This window comes from Procambarus clarkii, chromosome 39 (assembly GCF_040958095.1).
Source record: "Procambarus clarkii isolate CNS0578487 chromosome 39, FALCON_Pclarkii_2.0, whole genome shotgun sequence".
Classification (NCBI taxonomy): domain Eukaryota; kingdom Metazoa; phylum Arthropoda; class Malacostraca; order Decapoda; family Cambaridae; genus Procambarus; species Procambarus clarkii.
Window position 1 is genome coordinate 31,597,935 of NC_091188.1, and position 7,175 is coordinate 31,605,109.

General features: G+C 41.7%; 1 long non-coding RNA gene across 1 annotated transcript; it reads left to right on the top strand.

Annotated features, from left to right (window-relative positions):
• Positions 1 to 511: 511 nt before the first annotated feature.
• LOC123750370 (uncharacterized) lies at positions 512 to 1,890 on the top strand. The gene is made up of 2 exons (XR_006771999.2): positions 512 to 1,287; positions 1,658 to 1,890. It is a non-coding gene; the product is annotated as an uncharacterized lncRNA (long non-coding RNA).
• The last annotated feature ends 5,285 nt before the right edge of the window (positions 1,891 to 7,175 follow it).

Here is a 7,175-nt window from a genome sequence, read left to right on the forward strand (position 1 = left end):
CTTAGGCATACCTGCAAGAGGAGGCAAGTCACTAGCCTCATCAGTCACTAGGGCAATAAATAATTTCCCCAGAGCTGACAACTTGATCCCCATCCCTCCTCAACGCTACCATTCTTCCAGGGGTTCACTGTGATCCCATCTGGGCGACCGACAGGCTCATCAGAGTTGCGGGACATTAGGTAACGGGGCTCTCTCTCTTTCTCTGCTGGACAACCGGCTGTAGTAAGGATTCTTTTAATAATGTCATTAACCTCGCCGTGTCTTGCATGCCATCCTCCTGTCCTTTGGCAGAGAAGGCCATGCCGTCCGTACCTGTCGGCTACTGCCTCACCACAAATACACATGTATTCGGTGTGGATTGGGGCAGCGAGCTGGAGAGCCACAGCAATTCGGAGGGCCTGCGGTGTGAGACGGGTGCCGGTTGATATGATATATCTGAATATTTATTTAATATGATATGATACAAGACGCTAGAGCTTGCGCCCTCTTTGGATCCCGCATGTCACTTGGGATGGACCATGACGCTAAGCCGGATGAGGGAGCATTTTTATTGGCTGGGAATGGACGCTGTTGTGAGGAGACATTGCAAGGCCTGTTTCCCGTGCCAAAGGGCGGGGAAGAACGTCCTTGCAATACCAAAGGATGTGATAATAAAGTGTTAATGGACTTAACCACATACTTTGAATGGACGATAATTAGCGAGTGAATTATTTAGACAAGACCCCAGAGCTGTTGAACTCTAGTCTCATGTTGGCCATATAAATATATTCCAAGATGCGAGGGTCTAAGTGGTTACAATAGAAAGCCACTCGTTGTGAATGTGAGTGTGGCTCCTAGCTGAAATATTAAATACAACCATTTATGGTGTTACAACGTGTAGTTGAAGAACACATGTCGCTGAAGAACACATGTCCCTAAAGGACTCATGTCGCTAAAGAAACCTTTTCACTAAAGCTCTCTTCAACATCTTCTTAAATTCCATGCTATAAAATCAGCAGTAAAGATGCCATCGCCTTCTTGTTCTATCGCAGAAACTCAGTAGCTTGGGCAGTGAATGTACAGTAGTGCACGTCTTCAGGTATTACCCTGGAAGCTCCGACCAGCATGGATGTGGCCGCCCTGTCTTCTCTCCCATACGAAGGTGATCGGCTTCCCTGACCATCCACCGTGACCTCACAGATGACGACCCCGACCTTGTATGGTGTTGTGATCTGATAAGTCAATTATGTCCTCACTCCAGAGGTGGGCACTATGATGACCTGACCTTCCTGGGTACTCTTCTCACCAGTACGTATATATTTTGATGCATTTCCAGAACAACCAGAGTTCCTTGAAGCTCTTCTTTGGCCTCTAGTATCATTATTATTATTGTATTAGTATACTTTGTTGAGGTGTGTCTAGTATAATTCTTGGCACTGATTACCCAACATTGCCTTTGACTAAACAAGTTATTATGAGTCCTGATTAACCCAGATCAATTTTAGCACACTGGTTTGGATTAATGCAAGCTATAATGTTTATATACTTCAAATTAACCAGACGTGCTGCTCATCTCAGCAAAATATTAATTAATCCATATTGTATTTCTCTGATATAAGTTGCTATTTAGATGTGTGACATAGCCAGGTTTGGCCTTCACGTCTCCTAATGCTTGCAGGCGAGGGTATTGAGACACTGATTCGAGAACTTCACGAGAGGAACGTCAGCGCTGGCAACCCCTGGACCATGTTCTCAGCGCCACAGGGTCAACCCGGCACCACCCAGGCCCTGGCCGCCTCGCTACGCCTCTCCGGTCTCTGTCTTCTAGGGCCTGCAGGACCAAGTCGCAAGATGATCAAACATTTGGTTCCTGTTAAAATATCTATGAGACAGAAGGCTGTTATATATAATCATAGACTTGTTAACATTTACCATTGTTGCTATCTGTTTAGTGCAGTTGTGCTTAGGTATTTCTGATGCTGTATATTGTGAAAAATGTATTGAATAATTAGTTATAAACTCAGCATTACTTCCCAAAATCAAGAACTGGCCAACGAAGTTAATCTTTTCCTACATGAAACTAAGCTCTCTTCAGTTCAAAGTTTAAAACCTGAATTCCATTGAAACCACTAGAAAATAGGAAAGGGAAAAATAAGGGAAAAGCGCCAAGCCCTTACGACTTCATAGCACTGGGAAAGGGTCAGGATAAGGATTTCGGATGGGACGGGGGGGGGGGAAGGAATGTTGCCCAACCTCTTGGACGGTCGGGGATTGAACGCAGACCTGCATGCAGGGAGACCGTCGCTCTACCGTCCAGCCCAAGTGGTTGGTTAAAAAAAAATTGGAGAGAATATTTGCCAGCTTTTAAAACCCACTTAATACCTTGCAATTGCAACAAACTTTCTCCCAAGATGAATCAGACCAATAAAAACTCCTAGCTGCTGTCATTATTTCCTCACGAAATTTTCCCTTGAAACCAACTGAGCGGACCGTGTCAACATCGTGGTTAAGGAACTACGGGAGCAGCTGAATTACAAACTTCAAGCAAGCAGGTGAAAACAAAGCAGCACACAGAAGAGGTACCAAAGTATCTACTGAAAACATTGGGAAAATTCTTGTGCAATTACATAGTTGTTCGTGAAGATTAGACCTTATCAGAGCTTCTGGGTCTAGAAAACCCACTGTTTCCGTGAAAAATTGATTTACCAGGAATAGGCAGAATCTTTCCTTTCAACTGCGTCAAGTTTGTAAGAATTCCAATATGTTAATCAAAGATTGCTTTGTCAGAGGTGGTAAAATACCAGTGAGGAAGACCGACACTGGAAAAAACTATAAAATAGCCAATGCAGCGCATCCACTGTAGATAATGCAAGTACTTGCCTGTAAAGTAATGCAAGTACTTGCTTGTAAATATTTAAAAATTGTGTAACTAGATTCAGAAGAGTTTTACTTGCTTAGCTAAATGAACAATGGGGTTCAGTTGGTGAACCCACTATCTGCCTCTGTAACCCCACTGTGGGTTATCAGTTTTGAATCAATTATATTTTGAATGTTGATTCAAAATATAACCCATTTAAAAATATTCTAAGCAAAGCCAAGGAATGAAGTATACCATATAAATTGAATAGATCGAATACTAATGATCCAAAGTGGATAATAAAGGATCAGAAGAACCTTATAGGTAAAAAGAGAGCGTGGTACAAAAGGATTAAGAATGGGGAAGTCAGTTTAGAACAGGAATTCGTACAACTGGTTAGAAATACTAAAAAAAAGAGATAAGGAAAGCAAAAAGAAACTATGAAGTTTGCATAGCAGAGCAAGCAAAGACAAATCCTAAAAGGTTTTTCCGGTTATACCGGACAAAGATTAGGGAAAGGATAGGTCCATTAAAAACTGAGACAGGTCAAATAACAAATAATGATGAAGAGATGAGTATTTTTAATAAATATTTTATATCTGTATTTACTAAAGAGGAACTTAACAATATGCCTTCAGCCCGAACAAGTCTATGTGGGTGGGGACGAGGACAGGTTGACTAGTTTAGCAGTTACCAGGGAGGATGTAATTAAACAAATAGTTAAACTCAAACCAAACAAATCCCCAGGGCCGGATGAAGTGTTTGCCAGGGTGCTTAAAGAATGCAAAGAGGAGCTTTCCGAGCCACAGTCTACCATATTTAATAAATCAATAGAGTTAGGCAGAGTGACAGAGTTATGGAAAGTTGCTAATGTGATACCAATTTTTAAGAAAGGAGATAGATCACTTGCATCAAACTATCGGCCATTTAGCCTAACGTCTATTGTGGGAAAGTTACTTGAATCGATAATTGCAAATACTATTCGTCTTCATCTTGAAAAACACAAATTAATACATGAGTCGCAACATGGTTTTACAAATAGCCGTTCATGTTTAACAAATTTGCTATCTTTTTATTCCAGCATAGTTGAGGCAGTTGATAGTGGTAAGGATTGTGATGTTGTGTACCTTGACTTTAGCAAAGCTTTTGATACAGTGCCACATGAAAGACTGATTAAAAAGATAGAGGCTCATGGTATTGGAGGTGCTATATTAAGTTGGATTAGGGTATGACTATTCCAAAGGAAAGAGAGAATTAGTATAAATGGGGTTAAGTCAGAGTGGGAAAATGCTGTAAGTGGAGTGCCTCAGGGCTCTGTCCTGGGACCTCTGTTGTTCATAATATATATCAATGATTCAGATTCAGGTTTGAGTAGCAACATTTGCAAATTTGCTGATGATACAAAAATCGGTAGGGAAATTAACACGGAAGAAGACTCACTATCACTTCAAATTTATCTAGATAGGGTTTTGAAATGGTCAATGGATTGGCAGATGCAGTTTAATGCTGATAAATGTAAAGTTTTGAGGCTAGGTAAAGATGATAAAGTTACAAGATACGAGCTAGATGGAGTTGAGATTGCGAAGTCGAATTGCGAAAGGGATCTAAGAGTTATGATAAGTAAGAATTTAAAACAAAAGGATCAATGCATGAATGTTCGTAATAAGGCAAATAGGACACTGGAATTTATTAATCGAAGCATTAGTAACAAGACACCTGGTGTGGTTCTTCAGCTATATCTTGCTCTGGTTAGGCCCCATTTAGATTATGCAGTTCAGTTTTGGTCGCCTTACTATAGAATGGAAAGGCGAAGAGTTAGGGGTGACATGATAGAGGTTTACAAGAGGATGAATGGACATAACAAAGTAGATAATAATAGGGTATTAAAAGTATCAACACAAGACAGAACACGAAACAATGGGTATAAATTGGATAAGTTTAGATTTAGGAAAAACTTGGGTAAACACTGGTTCGGTAACAGGGTTGTAGATTTGTGGAACCAATAACCGCGTAACGTGGTGGTGAGGTCCCTCGATTGTTTCAAGCGTTATCTTGAGATGATTTCGAGGCTTTTTTTTTTTTTAGTGTCCCCGCGGCCCGGTCCTCGACCAGGCCTCCACCCCCAGGAAGCAACCTGTGACAGCTGGCTAACATCCAGGTACCTATTTTACTGCTAGATAACAGGGGCATTGGGTGAAAGAAACTCTGCCCATTGTTTCTCGCCGGCGCCTGGGATCGAACCCAGGACCACAGGATCACAAGTCCCGCGTTCTGTCCGATCGGCCGACCTTGGGTTCACTACAGCGTGGGTTGGACATGTATATGAGTGGGATTGGGTGGTTATAAATAGGAGCTGCCTCGTATGGGCCAATAGGCCTTCTGCAGTTACCTTTGTTCTTATGTTCTTATATTCAGTTTTGGCCGCCGTACGAATGGATATAAATTCACTTGAACGTGTCAAGCGTAGGATGACTAAGTTAATTCCCAAAATTAGAAATCTTTCATATGAAGAAAGATTAACAAAACTTAAATTGCCTTCACTGGAAAGACGAAGAGTTATGGGTGACACGGTAGAGGTTTACAAGTGGGTGAAAGGACATAGCAAAGGGAATATTAATACGGCATTAAAAGTAACCTCACAAGACGGAAAACGAAACAATGGGTAAATTTAGATTTAGGAAAGACCTGGGTAAATACGGATTCGGTAACAGGGTTGGTGATATATGGATCAAATTACTGCATAACGTAGTGGAGGTGGGGTCCCTTGATTGATTCAAACGTGGGTTGGACATGTATATGAGTGGCATTGGGTGGTTATAAATAAGAGCTGCCCTGTATGGGCCAATGGGCCTTCTGCAGTTACCTTTGTTCTTATGTTCTTATGATTAAGAACGTCCTCCCTGGTAAATGCTAAACTAGTCAACCTGTCCTCGTCCCCACCCACATAGACTTGTTCGGCTGAAGGCATATTGTTAAGTTCCTCTTTAGTAAATACAGATACAAAATATTGATTAAAAATATTACTCATCTCTTCATCACTATCTGTTATTTGACCTGTCTCAGTTTTTAATAGACCTATCCTTTCCCTAATCTTTGTCCGGTATAACTGGAAAAACCCTTTAGGATTTGTTTTTGCTTGCTCTGCTATGCAAACTTCATAGTTTCTTTTTGCTTTCCTGAAAAGAATTTCTGAAAAAGGGAGGTTTCAGTGTTAGGTATTGTGCATCTGCCAGTTCTTTTATGACTGGATTGAATTCCATCCACACCTGGGGCTTTCGAGTCCTTTTTGTTTGTCAATGCTCTTCCTGATTGTGTCTCACGTCTGGAGTAAATCCGTTAATTCGCTCTCTTCACCTCTTTCAAACATTTGTGTGGGTGATGGGATGTCATCTAACCTTTCTAGTGTGAACAATAATGTAAAATATTCATTCAAAGTCGCTTCACTTCAGTCGCTGAGTGTAGCAGTACACAGTTACAGTCACTCCCTCAGTTACTCTTTTAGTACAGTGTAACTATGTCTCCCCAGGATATGACTTTCCTAACCATCCTTCTTGAATTATTAACGTCAGAAGGACACAGTGATATAGCAGCAAGAGCAAGGAAAATTGCTGAAGACGACCCAACCCTAAACGAAGCACCGTGGCAACTTGTAGGCAACGAAAAGGCAAACAAACGAAGAAGAACCGAAGAAACGTCCAAAGAAACCAAACTAGAAGCCAACCAGAACTCAAGAGAAGCACCCAAACCAATGCCAAGGACCATATTCAAGACCAAAAAACCAGTGGATGGTCCCACTTATGCTTTCATTGCCGCACTGGAAAAGAATAATCCAGGATCAGATCTTAGAGCCAAGCCCGACATTAGAGGCAGATATAACATATCCACAGCTAATCCGGATATAATCACAAACCTCAGGAACACAGAACACCTAGTGGAACTGAAACCAGAAGAAAAAATCACCAAAATGATAGTTCAAAATTTCCCGGTCGAAGTTCATGCAAACAGACTCCTAGAATGCCCAAATGTCACAACGGCGGAAAGATGCAAGCACAACAAAATCGAAACAAGACAGGTTCTTATAACAATAAAAGGACCTCGCATCAACACTCTGAGTGTTGGGATCTATGGTCAATTCAGGCTGAGACTGTACAACCCAGAACCCATGCGCTGCTACAGGTGTCAGCGCTTCGGCCACCACAAAGATGGCTGCAGAGGCCCGGAACGATGTGGTGTATGTAGCGAGCTCCATATTACCGACATATGCAAGAATCTGCACAAAGAAGGCAGACAAACGAAAGCAAAATGCCCGAACTGCGGGGATACACATCACGCCTGGAAC